Genomic DNA, 17365 nt, shown 5'->3' on the forward strand with positions numbered 1-17365 from the left:
AGCTGCTTGTTTGATGAGCTGGGCAGCAACTATGTGCTTCAACCTTGAACCTTATTCTATAAGGAATATGATGAGAGTGTAATATAGCATTTTGGTGCTGTTGTATAGGCAGCAGGAGTGGGAACATGAGATTTTTTTTTTTCCTTTTTAGTAGGAAAGTTACATTGTTTCTCCCCCACAAAAATGATTTTATGTTTCCAGTACAGAAGAGAGCAGATTTTATCACCACACTGAGGCACTGAGATATGAGCTGAATCATTGCCTGTGTCAAAGGATTTGTAAAATGTAAATGATTGTCTTTTATAGAAATATTTTCTGAGCGAAAATGAGCCCTGCTACTCACAATCTCACCCGCTGACATTTCATTCTCAAATACCAAGTGATGTTTAACCAAAGAACCAAGGCATAGTCACTGCTTTGTAATCCCACACAACACACTACCATACCTGGCCCCTATATTATATACCCTCTCTACCACCATCATTCATCCCCTTATCTCTCCTATTCTTATCTTCACCATTAAAGCAGGATTGTCAACCCCACAATCAAATTTCATTTACCCTCTGCTCTGTGTTTATTATGCAGTCTATGTCCTGACCCTGCATTGCTAGCATTCTAATATAATCATAAATGTTTCTGCTGTAATGAATCTCATTTCAGTCAGCCTGGCTCTATTCTGGCACATTGGCTGGGAGAAGGAAACTTTTTATCTCCCCTCCCACATTCTTGTTCCTCACTGATTGGCTGAGGGCAGTTCACTATGACACGGGGCTGAGAATGGATATACACCTCAGCCCTCTGCAGAAGCTGCCGAAATACAATCTATGCTGTTGCTCACATGTGTTTACAAAGCAAGCTAAATATGACAGTGCAGTTTCATGGAGAGAAAAATAAAGGAGGAAATGACGTAAGGATTGGCTACAGTCATATGCAGTAAAGATGGAAAATGCATGGAAACTGTTTTATCTGTATTCACTATAGAAAATTCACTGAAATCAAAATGTGGACAGTACAATACATATGCAAGTAGAACAAGTATTAATCTTCTTATATATGTGTTTATTTTCCTGGGATAGTATGGCTGTCGATGCTGCTTTAACCTGTTGAAATGACCCTCATCTATACATGCACTTTACCCTTAAATGTATGTTATTTGTAGTCACCCATAACAACTTGCATCATGAAATTCATAGCTCCCGTCCACTCCTTTTCATTCCTGTCTAATTACATTCGTTTGTCTCTAATTCCAAAGATGTGGTCATCTGACAGGGATTCTTCTTCATCCTATCATCTCAGGATCAAAATCTAAGTACTGAACCAACAAATTAGGCTTCATTTAGTATTTAGTCCAAGCATACAGTATATGGGCATACCATTATGTTATGTGTCCCACGACTAAGCGGTGCCAAAGTTTTAACAAAATCAAATTTCAAAGCCCTATTTTTTACTTTATTTTTTTATAACTCCATCATATGTACAAGGCTTCCTATCTAAGACCCACATCTTCACACTCTATCAGCGAGGGATCAATTTTATTGATTCATTTTTTTCGGTGACCAGTAGATGATTGATAGTAAGTTGTACTTGGAGAGTTGTAGGTATAGGTTCTTAGATAGCCAGGTGTGTCCAAGAATATTAGGCCATTCATGTGTATTATATAGAAAGAAAGGGAGCGGGCCCTTTGAACCAGCACTACACATAGAATATAGTATAGGAAAAGTAACAACAGTTTACTATCAATCATATGCACTATAAGTACATATAAAACTATTAAAAACAGTCATACCACCAGAAGCAATATAATAACCTTTTTTACTCAGGTGGCAAGTGCGCTCCTCGTATAGCAAATCCTATATATGCAGGATATAAAAAATATATATAATATGAACATGCACACCCCACTCAGAGTGTGCAGTAACCTCACTACTGGATCGCTGTATGAAAGGTTGATAACCCAATAACATGTAAATTGTATGCACAAGCGATCAACAGTTATTGTACATATAATGAATCTTAATCACAAGTCCAATGAGGATCTCCCACTTCAAACAATGGAAACCTAACATAAAAGTGGAAGCAACATAAAGATAGGGCATGAGGAAAAAGCTATGGCATGTAATACAGTCCTGCTGTGTGCTCTTTCAACAATATAAAGTTCTGTGCAGCTTCCTTGTAGACGTTATCAATGCACATCAGAGCAAATCCTCCACCGACTTAAAATAAACAAATGCGCTCACCAGAGTTATTTGCTGACCAACTACAGACAGCAATAAACGCTCACTTCCATCCACGATCATGAAACGTCCTCTTCAACTGTCTCGTGTCTCCCAGCGTCCCATGCCGGTATGTATGAGGGTAAAGATATAAAACAGCATATAGTGCGACACCTTCAGGGTTCAACACATGGACCACCACTGTAAAACACACCCATAATACAATCCCCCACTGCTGTGCAGATCCCCTCTAGTCCCAGCAAAGACACACAGTTGCGCTCACCAGATAACTTTGCTGACCCCTCACAGACCAGCTCATGTGGCTTGTATATCACGAAGGGCTTGGGCTGCCTTGAACAGATGCACCTTAAATAAACTCAAAACAGGGCCCACATAGCGTAAAACCGTTTAATAGCTCCAATAGGTAAAAACTATTGCACTTACAATCATCTTTAAAACATGCGCATGTATCATAAAACAAGTGATTCAAAGCTCCTGGCGTCTCATCCATTGGGCGGAGCTACGGCCAGAGAGGGATGAGACGCCAGGAGCTTTGAATCATTCGTTTTATGATACATGCGCATGTTTTAAAGATGATTGTAAGTGCAATAGTTTTTACCTATTGGAGCTATTAAACGGTTTTACGCTATGTGGGCCCTGTTTTGAGTTTATTTAAGGTGCATCTGTTCAAGGCAGCCCAAGCCCTACGTGATATACAAGCCACATGAGCTGGTCTGTGAGGGGTCAGCAAAGTTATCTGGTGAGCGCAACTGTGTGTCTTTGCTGGGACTAGAGGGGATCTGCACTGCAGTGGTGGATTGTATTATGGGTGTGTTTTACAGTGGTGGTCCATGTGTTGAACCCTGAAGGTGTCGCACTATATGCTGTTTTATATCTTTACCCTCATACATACCGGCATGGGACGCTGGGAGACACGAGACAGATGAAGAGGACGTTTCATGATCGTGGATGGAAGTGAGTGTTTATTGCTGTCTGTAGTTGGTCAGCAAATAACTCTGGTGAGCGCATTTGTTTATTTTAAGTCGGTGGAGGATTTGCTCTGATGTGCATTGATAACGTCTACAAGGAAGCTGCACAGAACTTTATATTGTTGAAAGAGCACACAGCAGGACTGTATTACATGCCATAGCTTTTTCCTCATGCCCTATCTTTATGTTGCTTCCACTTTTATGTTAGGTTTCCATTGTTTGAAGTGGGAGATCCTCATTGGACTTGTGATTAAGATTCATTATATGTACAATAACTGTTGATCGCTTGTGCATAACATTTACACAATATAATAACCTGAATGGAAACATTGCATAGGTAATGACATCTTTTATAATCTTAAATGTAAACGTATGAAAGCCACAGCTCTAAAATAAAGCTATGTGCAAAAAAAGAGTCCGGGTTCAGTATATGCTATTAGTGAAAGATAAAATGCCGGTAATAGTGCAGCAATCCTACATGAGACGACCAACCATAGTCTTAATAGTGAAAACACAGTGAACATATGCAAAATAAAACAAAACCATCATAACCATATTTATTGAAGTAACCTGAGTAACATAGCAAAGCAGCAGAGGTCAGATGACATGAGATTATGATACTGGGGGACACATAGTGGGCACAGCGATATACGTCATCAGATTCAGGAAGGTGCAGCCAGCGGCGGTATGAGGAGGAGGAGGCCCCCAGCGAATGTCTCCACTGGTATCGCTGCATCCAAGCCGCTTTGTAAAGAGAGGAGGGGAACACCAGTCGGGCTCACTAATCGCATATATTATCCAAGCCGCTTTGTAAAGAGAGGAGGGGAACACCAGCCGGGCTCACTAATAGCATATACTGAACCTGGGTTCAATCCCTGGGGGTGGCTCTTGTTGAGCACCGCAAGTGGTTTTGCACATAGCTTTATTTTAGAGCTGTGGCTTTCATACTTTTACATTTAAAGGTGTCATTACCTATGCAATGTTTCCATTCAGGTTGTTATGATATTGCTTCTGGTGATATAACTGTAATGGTTTTGTATGTGCTTATAGTGTATATGATTGATAATAAACTGTTGTTGTTACTTTTCCTATACTACATGTAGTGCTGGTTTGCCCTGCTCCCTTTCTTTCTATGGTATATTATACTGTGGGTCCTAGCACACATGTGATAGTGTTTGCGGAGACACTTTTTCCCAATCATATGTACACATGTAATTAAGGCGCCGAGAAATGTGGGTGTAGGGCAAAGCCAAAAAAGTCTCACCCTGCTCCTGCTTAAGTCCTGGCAGCATTAATTACTATTCCCTGTACAGGCCGCCGAGACATAATTCGACTGCCAGCTATTGCTGGTGGATGAATTACGCTGTTTTAATTGTAATTTGGGAGCCGCATTTTGACGACTCCCAAATTACTGTCTGAGCGCCACTATAGCCGTAATGCACATTATGGCCTATGGGGGCGCATGGTACATCCACATTTTTGCACTATTGTTGCCTGGCTCCAGGGATGCTGACCGGATGCTCTCACGAGTATTCACGAGTGATTACTCATGATTCAAATGAGTTTTAATTGGCGCAGGTTTGCGGCGGGGATACAAGGGGTTATTTACCCATAATTCCGCCCTGCATTCCAAAGGGCTTGCACGCGTTCCATTGGTCGCATTGGAAGCCTCACACCGGCGCACTTCCTCCTTTCCGGCTTGAAGTAGAAAATGCGCCGGTGTGAGGCTTGCAACGCGACCAATAGGACGCGTGCAAGCTCTTTGGAACGCAGGACGGATGGCAGCATTGTGGGTAAATAACCCCTTGAAACCCTCGCCACACACCTGCGCCAATTAAACCTCATTTGAATCACCAGTAATCACTCGTGAGAGCATCCGGTGAGCATCCCTGCCTGGCTGACATTCATGTTCCTGTAGGTCTTTCCCTATAGCTGTCTCCCACTTTTTATAAAATTGTGTCTTTATCATGGTTTATTTTTTCCATGATAAATGATATATCATGGAGAGCCTTTTTGAGGTGGTGAGTGTTGTAAAAAATATTTTACAAACTCAGAGTCCAGATCCTATTTGTAGAAATTATACATGTGCAGCTTCATGCCCACAAATACCATGTCCTCATAGGTGGACCAATCAAGTTTCTTTCCCCACTGAGTGGGATTCAAACCATGATTCATTCTGGGTAGAATTGCCTGGATTGAATTGGATCTGAATTACCGACCAAGGATTGAATCATGGAATATTGGTAGAGACTGTGTAGGTTGTTATCTACAGTATAATTTTAGAAACCGTGTCACTGATAAACTAGGCATGCTCCCGTATTACCCAGGGTTTATTTATTATACCTTATTTAAATTAACATTATTATAATAACGAAATAAATTGGGTGCGGCCAACATAATCTTAATCCCTTTACTGACAAAAAGTATTCAATTCACTTTTTCTACTAAATTTTCTCCTAGGAGATATTTTCACACCTTATTTTTAAAATGCATTTTAAGCCACCAGCAAGCAAGAAAATACTCAGAATAATTTTGATAGTACTTTTTCACCTACTTTGTGGTACTTTTTCAATTGCAGAGTGCTAAATATCTATACAGTATAATCTCATTATGGTAAACTCTGATATTGTAAATATTTTGGTATAGTAAACAAAGTGTCCAGGTCCTGGCCAAGCACAATTATAAGTATATGGGAGTAACGCCTGTTATAGTAAACCCGGATATAATAGAACTTTTGTTATAGTAAACGTGTTTTTAGCCCTTGCGGTATTCTGTATCTGGCTATAGTGGAAAATGGGTTGCACATGCCTCATACGTCATCCAGCTACCTACAAGCCACAGGCAGGCTGGCAGCCGCTATCTGCACACTACTCTGGGCCTGCGTGGATTACCACAAAAGCACCAACCCGTGAGACCTATGCTTCCTGTGTAAGCTGCTGCCTGATTACTAAGGGAATTGCCTGTCATCTGTGACTTGCTTGTGCATGGCTGCAGCACTGCAATATCATCCAGGCTGCACAGAGATGTGGGCAGAGGAGCACACTATCAATACTGTATCTGCATAATTTGGTGAGACCAATGCTTCCTATGCAAGCTCATGGTTATTACATGCATATTGAGCACCGTGCATGTTGATCTAGCTTAAGCTGGATTTTTTTAAACTATGGGTCGTCAGACCCGCACGCAGGGCGGTCATTCTAACGACAGTTTGCATGTGAGTACAGGCTGTCGTCAGGCTGATAAGGCTGGTTTTGACTGATCCACTCTGCGGATAGACACTGCCTGTGCTTGCTTTCTGAAGCATCGGAAAAAAAACAGATGATCAATTAGTGACTGAATTAAGATACAGTACTATAGTATACTTTATATGCTTGAGTATGACGATTTCTGATTTAGTGAACTACTTTTCCAGATCCCTTGGAGTTTACTATAAAGGAATTTTACTGTTTTAAACCCAAGATAAAAATTATCTTCTTGGAAAAAACCTAGGGAAAAAGTTAACTGAATAAGGCCACAGTCTTGTACGCTATTCTGTTGTTGTTTTTATACAACCGTATAGTCATTTTTTAGTTCAAGCTCTAAAAATGTGGCTGATAATCTAAAAATTTGGCTACTTTTAACAGACATATTCTGGAAAAAATTAATCGTTTCAGCAGTATCATCATTTTTATTATTGCAATACGGCCATTATAAGCTGAGCTATTCCAATTTAACAGCTGTCCTAATTATTGGTTCATTGTTAAATATTAAGAGGACAGATGGAACTGCATATTTTACTTCCTAAATATTTTATATAATTCTTCTCCTTGGATAAGCTTAGTTCAGTTCTAAGGCTTTCTGCGGTACTTGATTGGCATCCCACTTCTAGAATCCCCGACTTGTCTATATTGATTTTAAAACTGGAACAGAGTCCAAGTTCTTTCATCATCCTCATAACCTTCACTATTGATATCGTTGGCTCAGTCTGTGTTAATAATAAATCATCTACATATGCAAGTATTTTAAATTCCTTCTTCCCGACTCTGATACCTTCAATGTTCCAGTCTTCTTGTATACTGCTAATTAAGCTCTCCACACGCTTATTGAACAGAAGGGGAGACAGAGGACATCCCCGCCTAACCCCATTAAGCATTCTGAATTTCCAGGAATACTGGTAATTAATTTTAATTCAGAAAAACGTATAAAAGATCAAAACTTTTATAATAAGGGGAGACCCAGGCTGGATTTCTTCAAAGTCTGAGCCACTCTTGGCGGAAAAAGTAGCATCTGTACAGCCGCCTCATAACGTTGTTTAGTGATTTGGTGCAGAATATCACTAATTGACCAGCCCAGCACTTGTCTTCTTTTCTGTGATGCCGCAGGGAATGTTTTCTGCTCACTCGCTATTTATCATTCCTTCTCCTCTCTCTATAGAATAGTAGACATCGTTAGACTATTTGTGTTTAATTTTCTGTGTGTGTTCTCACTGAAGTGATGTGATTTTATAAAACAAACCCCATAGCATTGCATTAGCAAGAGCTTTTAAAGGCTCTAGTGTTTAACCCCTTGAGGACCAGTGGTTTATACCTACCTAGTGACCAGGTGTTTTTTTACAATTCAGCACTTCGCCACTTTAACAATGTATTGCGCGGTCATACAACTTAGCACCCAAATAAATTTTAACTCCTTTTCTTGCCGCTAATAGAGCTTTCATTTGGTGGTCTCTGATTGCTGCTGCGATTTTTTGTTTTTATTAATTAAAGTAGCTTTTTTTTTAACATCCCTATTTCATTTCATTAAACCCCACCTCCACCACCACCTCTTAAATTGGCCCTAGTCTGCGATCTATACACCGCATCAGCCTATGAGAGGGATTAGATTGTGAGCCGTTGGGAGGGACAGTTGAGTGACAGGGATCTCCTCTGTACAGCGTTGCTCTAGATCGCTGCGTTGTACAGATATATTTGTCGTTTGTTTTTTTTTACTTGATTTCAACCTGCCAGCTCCAATTGTGGCTGGCAGGCTGATCAGTACTGGTTAGTCAGCTGACATGTACTGCCACCTGTGTCAGCTGATCTCTCGTCAGCTAACATCTAAACAAAATTAATGCCTGCGTGTGATTGGCTGTTGTGTGCATGTGGTCGGCCACTGATCGGATGCCTGATACAGTATATTTAAGCTTGCTGAGTGCACTCTGACTTTGCCCGTGTTAGCGTATGCTTCTGCTTACTACTGGGTGCTCTTTAAAATTTTAGATTGCCTTTCTGGACTTTGACCTATCGCTCGTTACTGGATTTTGCCTGTTTGCTGCCTGAACTGACCAATTGCCTGTTACTGGACTCTGCCTGTTTGCTGCCTGAATTGACCTATTGCTTGTTACTGGACTCTGCCTGTTTGCTGCCTGCCCTGACCTTTGAACTGCTTGACCTCGATTTCTGCCTATCCCTTCTGTACCGTGACATTCATATCAGTACTCCTGTGCTCCTGGACTTGCTCAGTGGGGTCCTGGTGGGTTGTTTTGCCGGCTCTACGACCAGCTCCTATATCTTGCACCTACAAGGCCTGGGTGTAACCAAAGTCGGGCAGGTGTTGCTTCCTCGCCTCCCATTCAAGCGGGGACGCGCCACATAGGGTGAAGAAGGTGGTGATAGATTGGGACATAGGGGCTGATCTACTGGTGAACAATCTGCCAGGCCTTACACCCCTCTTTCTCAGTCCATCCTAAACACTGGCATTGATCTGGCCCTCCAGGCCTGGAGTTTGACACCTGTGCACTAGAGCGTTTAGGAAGCGCTTTAAATTGCTAGCGGTTTCCCTAAACGCTCTGCCAATGTAAATGGATGGGACAGATTCCACTAGAGCGATTGCGATTAGGGAAATCGCAATCGCAGGACATGTAGCATTTTGGGATCATTTCCATTCTAATGAATTGTAAAGGAGCAGCAAAATCACTCCAAAAATTGCTTGCAAATGCTGTCACAAATCACTAGCGATTGCCCTTTGTGCTTTCTAGTGGGTTCCAGTCCTGAGTCACTTCAGCAGAAAAGGATGGGGGCAGAGTGAAGACACCGGCACTGGGCGATTCTTGACTTTGCCTTTGACCAGAGATTAGCAAGCTTTAACTGCTCTCTCCATGGAAAATGAACATTTTTTGCACATAGTAAATAATTTGGAAAGCTCTCAAATTTTCTTTGATGTACATAAGAGATGGTACTGGAATTTTAGGTTTTTGGAGTATAATCATATTTTAATCAAATTTAAAATCTGTGATGCTATTTTCTTCGCAAGGCTTAGGTAAAATTCCATTTGACAGCCATTGAGTCAAGGTAATGTACTGTACCCATTTATCACATTCACTGAGATTAATTCCTCTATAAAGTCTTTATCTAACCCCTCTTTTGATCCTAGATTCCATTGTAACAACCTTACAACTATGTAGAATGTTGTTTGTCCTTCTCACGCTGTTTACGTTTTAATTGATATCAACTACTATGGTGATCAAAAGCTTCCCATTTATCTCTTGTGTTAACCCTCATAGCCTTATTATTTTTTATCCTTTCTATTAGCCTTATTTGCCTTTGCAATGGTTACCTTATGAGTGTGTAGTCTGAATTAAAGTGTGAAATGAAATGTCACCTCCAAGCAATGAGTTTGAGGAATCACAGATATGGCTGTTATCAATTGTTATGACAGATGCGGAAGCCAATTCAGAAGGTAAAAATTACAATTTCAGCTTTGTCAATATGGAATTGGAAGTACATGATAGAGGAGATAGTATTTATTCAGACAGCTACATGAAAAGTAAGGAAAGGAGCGGAGATGTAGATTTGGGTGTCATCCACATGAAAGTCTCAGCATTGCATCCTTCCCTTCTTACACTCTGCTGTGCAGTTATTTTTAAAGGCGAATTCCATGTTTGCTTCTGAAACACTGTAATGCCTCTTGGAAACTGGTGACTCCAATCACATAAAATGTTGTTTGGTCGTCTGCTGCATGTCTGCTCCCTCTAGTACGGCACATGGTATAAGCCATGCTCCATATGCTTTCTCCATAAAGCCATATCTCCTGCTCAAAGGTTGGGGGTTGGAGGAGACCCATCAGTTCAGCTCTACACAGGGGCTCACTGTCACTATTAGAGATGGTCGGAAATGCCGATTTCCAATTCCATGGAAATTACTATTTCCGCCAATGCCAATTACCGATTCTGAGGATTTCCGATTTTCATGGAGTCTCTTTTTTGGTCATTTTTGCATTCTCTGATTGGCCAAATACTTCGGAGTTGACTCTGCATTCTCTGATTGGCCATTGCTTCCGAGTTCTGTGATTGGGCTAAAATTGCAGAAATCTGATTTCCGTTTTCTGAGGAGTCTTTTTTTTTGGTCATTTTCTGCATTTCTCTTTCTCTGATTGGCCAAATACTTCTGTGCTGACTCTGCATGTTCCGTTTTGACTCTGCATATTCTATTTTCTGATTTGCGAGTTCCAATCGGAAATGTATACATTTGATTCCCGCGGAATCCGAACGGGCATCCCTATTGGCTATTAGTGATGCTCAATGAGATGGGAATAATTCCTAGTTAATGCAGAACTATGCAAATGTTTTATATACATTTATGTAGCTTGAAAATAGACCACGGTGGGATTTGGGAGGTGTATTTTTAAGCTGCATCAACTTGGAATTATTTGCATCTCACTGACCATCCCTGTAGGCTATATCACTGACCATCCCTGTAGGCTTTATCACTGACCATCCCTGTAGGCTAGATCACTGACCATCCCTGTAGGCTATATCCATCTATGCTGTGGCTGCTTTATTATAATAAAACTGTGCTGGATAACATTCTCGCCTTGCAGAGCTGGGTCCCCAGTCTGAATTGGGCCAGGACACTATCTGCATGGGGTTTGTATGTTCTGGGGGAAGGGGGGTCTTTCAGGCACCCCGGTTTCCTCCTATATGCCAAAACTGAAAAGATAATTAAATAAATCCCCCCATAACTGGTCTGTGGTGGACGGATGTCTATAATAAGGATTAGAGTGTGAGCATGTCTGAGGGACAACTAGTGATGGGACTGTGTACACTATAATGCACTGAACAAGACTTACTATTTAACTATATTAAAAATACAAAATAAATACCTGCTAACACAAAAAAACAAACACCAATCTTTCACTTAAAGTGAACCCAGGGTGAGAGTTATATGGAGGCTGCCATGTTTATTTCCTTTTAAGCAATACCAGTTACATGGCTATCCTGCTGATCCCCTGCCCCTAATACTTTTAGCCATAGACCCTGACCAAGCATGCAGCAGATCAGGTGTTTCTGAAAATATTGTCAGATCTGACAAGCTGCATGCATGTTTCTGGTGGTGTTCAGCCATTCCTGCAGCCAAACAGATCAGCAGGGCTGCCAGGCAACTAGTATTGTTCAAAAGGAAATAAATATGGCAGCCTCCATATCCCTCTCATCCTGGATTCCCTTTAATTAGGTTGGTTAAAAATGATGTAACACATGGCGGTATATGTACACAATATACGCAGCTTACAGTATGATGCTGCCTTTTTGTTATTGTGTGAGCTTGCCTGCACCTTTATACAGGTGCATTGGTATGTACATATCCATTTACATATAACACATGTGCTCCAGTTTATTTATTTATCGCAATGATTATCGTTCAGCTCTGCATATTAGACATGTTAATGGAAAACCTTATTTCAGCTTGATTACTTGAATTTATGGTCTTATAAAACAGCCAACCCACAGTGCTCCCAACATAAACTGGTGGATAAAGTCCACCGCTTGTGAGCTGCTCTTGTGCACCCAGAGGTTGCTGGTTAGCGCTCAGTACCAGTGGTTGACAGGTGATAGGAGCAGTGCTGGGCCGAAATTACGCATGCGCGTAATTACGCATCGTAATTTACCGTTTTTTTACGCGTAAGCGTTACGCGTAACTTACGGTCTTACGCGTAAGTATGTACGCGTAAGCCGTAAAGCGGTATTGTAATTACGCCGCCTACCGTAATTGCTAGGCATGCGTAATTTTACGAACACTTACGCGTAATTTAACGCGTAATTACTAACGTAAAATCTCCCATTTTCTAAGAGTAGCCAATCAGTCAACATCCTAAGCAACCAATAGTATCTTCTCCCGCCCTTTAGTATAAGTGTACGTTTTGACGCATACGAATGATATGTATGCAATAACTGTCACATTGACGGCTATTGCGTACATATCGTCCGCATGCGTCAAAAAATACGCATTAATGGGTATTACGGCACTACGCGTAACATCGTAGTGTAAGCGCCTTCATTACGGTATCCTTACGCGTAATTGCGTAAGTTTACGCGTAATTACGGTGATGTACCGTAGATAATTTCCTATGCCGTAACCGTAATTGCGTAATAGCGTAAAATTACGCGTAATGATCCGTAAGCGTAGATTTTTCCATTACGAGCAGCACTGGATAGGAGGAGTAGGAGTTATGGGAAATCTGTACACCAAACAAAATACTGTTGCCATGGTTGCAAAGAAGAGGGATGGGCCAGTTGAACCATGTGCCAGGAACTCTTGCTTTTTTTTTTTTTTAATAAAGCGGGAAAAGGTACAAATTTCTGTCTGTTGTTTTTTATTGTCTTTATACCCATTGGGCATGTCTCTCACACTTCCTGCCATATACCCAGCAACAGGAAGTAAGGCCATCACTCTAAAATCAATACAGGGGTATTAGATACATATGTATTTGTGTTTCACAATTTTTTTATTGTTTTACAACAATATAACATGACAAATACAAAAGTATTGTCATATACAGTACATTAATCACAAATAAAAAATAACAGAGTAACACGTTTTAACATATTTGGTACAGTTCTGCCAATATGGGCTCAGCTTGTGCTCCAGAGGTCTTCAGCCAACTTTCTGGAGCACATTGAATAGGGGAAACTAGTCCAGCAGGATACGGACTAGAGGGTTGCAGGATTTTGGTGATCTGTCTTCTGAAAATAGACAAGACAAATTCCATGTGTATTTAGTGGTGCTTATAAGGCTGAGAGCCTCTGTCAGGTTATCCTCATATCCTTTATATCCCCGTTGGATGATTTCCTACTAGGGATAGTCAATCAGATAGAAATAATTTCGAAGTGATGCAGCATTATGCAAATTTTGTATGCAAGTTTATGCAGTTCGAAAATGAACCAATCAAATCCTGCTGAGGTAAAACTTGATTGGCCCATTTTCAAGCTGCATAAATTTGCATACACAATTTGCATAACCCTGCATCACTCTAAATGATTTGCATCTCATTGACCACCCCATTTCCTACTTCCTATTCTGTCCGTATCAGAAGGAAGTAAGGGGAATGTCTTCTTCAAGTATAACATAGCAATACGATCTTGATATTTATTTATTTATTTATTGTTTTGATATAGAATTTAACTTCCCCATACAGCATTAATAAATAAAAAGTTGTAGCTGGACTTCCACTTTAAAGGTGTTGCATTGAGTGCGGTTCATCTGATGGATATATAAATTCCTTTTCTGGTAGGTTTTGTTGGCCTTTACATTATCTGCATGTAGTATTTTAATTATATATTTTCTTGTACTCCAGACTAACAAGCTTGCACAGCTTTTTTTTCCCCTATAATCAGCTCTGGGCTGCTACTGAATGTATTATACATATGAATTAATTCAGATTTCTGCAGGTTTTACAAGACAGATAACTAAAAATGTTAACAGGAAGAGCCCGGAGAGCAACAATATGACTAAACAAGCCTGAAGTCATTAGTACAGGACTGCAATTTACAGGCCAGGAACACACTGCAGATTAACACTGAATTACAAAATATGAATGTAATACATTAATATCTATTATATAATAAATATACAATTATAGCAACCTTCACAAAGCTGCTTACATCTCTCACTTGCGGTGTTCCTTCTCAGAGACTGCAGGAGAGTGTGGTTAGGTATTGAGCAATAGATGTGTCTGCACATAATCCGTTTAGGGTTGTAAACAGAAATTCTGATATCACTGTAGATCGTAATAAATGCTACACATACAAATAAAACACTTAAATATGGATTGTCAGCCACAAAATCATATTCCATTTACCTTCTGCTCTGTGTTTATTATGAAGTCTACATCCTGACCCTGTATTGCAAGCATTCCATTATAATCATAAATGTTTCTGATGTAATGAATCTTTTCTCAGCCAGCTGGGCTCTATTCTGGTACAGTGCCAGGGAGAGGGAAGCTTGTTATCTCCCCTCGCGCATTCCTGCTCCTCGCTGATTGGCTAAGGGCAGTTCAGTGTGACAGGAGGCTGAGAAAGAAATATACCTCACCTCTCTGCAGAAGCTGCTGAAATACGATCTATGCTGTGTTCACATGTGTTTACAAGGCAAGCTAGATACGACCGTGCAGTTTCTAAGAGGGAAAAAAAATTAATAAGGGAGGAAATTACATTACATTTCTCTTTATTTACTATATAAAAAAAATTGTGGACAATATAATACATAGATTACGTAAGTAAAACAAATATTTTTCTACTTACGGTATATATGTTTTTTCCCTGGAATAGTGTGGCTTTCCCTGCTGCTTTAAGGTGGCCAAACACTCATCGATTTTCTATTTGATTCCTTGCAGATTTGATTCATCTGCTGGTAATTGATTCCCCAAAATGTCAGATTGATCAATTTTTTATCGATTTTGGCTAAAAAGTGATTGAAAGTATTCATCGAACGGAGTGGAAAATTTAAAACAATTGGGGGTGGGGCAAGGTATTGGCAGATCAATAGCTCATAGCATTTCAGTGCATCAAACAGTGCAACTCTGCAGTTCCATTGATTTTCAATAGATTCCCTGCTGGAATCTATTGGAAATTGATGTGCAGTATATGGGAGGAATCAACTTCTTCTGAATCTATTCATTTCAAAAAGCAATCAATATTTTTGTAAGATTGGGTGGAAATCTATAAGTGTATGGCCAGCACTATTCTGGCACTAGCACTGCGCCACACCCGTCCATCGAATTATTATGAAAATAGGGGCAGCTCGGTGGCGTAGTGGTTAGCGCTCTTGCCTTGCAGTGCTGGGTCCCTGGTTCGAATCCCAGCCAGGCCAACTTCTGCAAGGAGTTTGTATGTTCTCCCTGTGTCTGCGTAGGGTTCCTCCAGGTACTTTGATTTCCTCCCACATCCCAAAAACATACAGATAAGTGAATTGTCTTCCCCCTAAAAATTGGCCCTAGACCATGATACATGCACTACATGATACATACATAGACATATGACTATGGTAGGGACTAGATTGTGAGCCCCTCCGAGGGACAAGACAATATACACTGTACAGTGCTGCATAATATGTTGGTGTTATATAAATACTTAAATAAATAAATAAGGGGAATTCTTAGTATTTCCATGAGTAGTTTAACATGTGTTAAACAGAGCTGTCAGATTAATACTAGGTATTGTAAGCAAAAGCTTTATAGGGAAAAAACATTTTATTATGGAACAAATGTTCATTTTATGTGTACATTATGTGTGCATTACGTGTATAGTAAATTGTACAGTTTAGTGATTGTGGGCCTTTATGTGAGGGTTGGGGAGAGTGTGGGGTGAAAGAACCACTATTACAACAATTACATTTTAAAAGACAGACATATAAAATTTACTTTTCTACCATAGTAAAATGCACTATAAATTACTTTTTTCCTTTGTTGCGGCCACTTACAGTAGGTATTCAAACCTGACAGATCTGACAGATTTTGGACTAGTCTGTTTCCACATGGGAGATCCTCAATATTACCTTTTTTTCTGAACGAAATCACTGCCTGGTAAAGATGTTTACAAAGATGTCAGCCAGCTTCCCTACTCTTTTGAGCAGTATTTTGTCAGTGAGCGTGAACTAAAGACATGACTGAGACTCCCCCACGAAGAGATGGACTAGTCCAAAACCTGTATTTTACTACCCACTATAGTGACAGAGACATAAGAAAATTGTAATTTATAGTGTATTTTACTCTGGGAGAAATTGTAAAACTTCTTGTGATCGTTGTCTTGTAGTGTTAGGGTACAGTTAAATTATCTTATGGTAAAAAGTTAATGACAATACGCAAGAGTCAGGATGTTAGGAGGAGGATGCTTGTGATGGTCCCTAAGCTATCTGCCATCATGGATTTACGTGTAGCAGGTCATGTGTCACCCATTACCACTTGTTTACACACTTACAGAGGAATAATTGAGATGATAGACCCGATCCAATTCACTTTTTCTCCTAGAAGATCATTTTCATCGTCTGTTTAAAATTACTTTTCAGCACTCTGCAATTGAAAAAGTACCAAGAAGTAGGTGAAAAAGTACTGTCAAAAGATTCTGGGTATTTCTTTCTTGCTGGTGGCTTAAAGTAAACCTGGAAGGAAAAGAAGTGCCCCTGAAGGGTTACTTACCTCGGGAGGGTGAAGCCTCTGGATCCTAATGATGCACCCCCTAATCCTCCGCAGTAGAGGGCCTAGTTCCCCAACCCTGTCCTCAAGGCCCACCAACAGTGCATGTTTTGCAGAAAACCACACACATGCACAGGTGAGGTAATTAGTGTCTCAGCAGAGCTGATTAACTACCTCTGTGGATTTCCACCAAACATGCACTGTTGGTGGGCCTTGAGGACAGGGTTGAGTAACACTGGTAGAGGGGATCCAGCACTGGGACCCACAAAGGTCTCCTAGTCAGTGCTTGTCGACATGCGTGCATCCGCAGTAACTGCTCTCCGCATGAGGTCCGGCGGAAAAAGCCAAGCCCAGTTGTGTCCATTCTACTGTGCAGGTGTGAGTCATCTGCCCCTGTGCAGTACAGCGGCCTCAATTGGACATCTGGCTATTTCCTCTGGAGCCCGAGCAGTACCGCTATGTGGTGTTCCACTTTATCCATACAGTACAACCTTGTATCACAACTAACTTGGTTTTGGTTCGCTACTTTTTGTTTCGTTTATTTTTACTTTATACAGTACAGTACTTTGTATTTAATATTTTTCTACAACTGTTTTTCAATTGTGGAACGAATCACCTGAGTTTCCATTAATCCTTATTGGGAAATTTGCTTTGATATAAAAGTGCTTTGGATTAGAAGTATATTTCCTGAACCAATTATGCTCGCAAATCAAGGTTCAGCTGTTCATTTTTTTTTGTATTGCT

At 40.5% G+C, this 17365-nt stretch overlaps 1 protein-coding gene across 1 annotated transcript in view; it reads left to right on the top strand.

The window, feature by feature from the left end:
- LOC137520979 (tenascin-R-like) overlaps window positions 1-17365 on the top strand; it is a 1317931-nt gene that overhangs the window by 1275230 nt on the left and 25336 nt on the right. The gene's annotated exons all lie outside the window — the stretch shown is intronic.

This window comes from Hyperolius riggenbachi, chromosome 6 (assembly GCF_040937935.1).
Source record: "Hyperolius riggenbachi isolate aHypRig1 chromosome 6, aHypRig1.pri, whole genome shotgun sequence".
NCBI lineage: Eukaryota > Metazoa > Chordata > Amphibia > Anura > Hyperoliidae > Hyperolius > Hyperolius riggenbachi.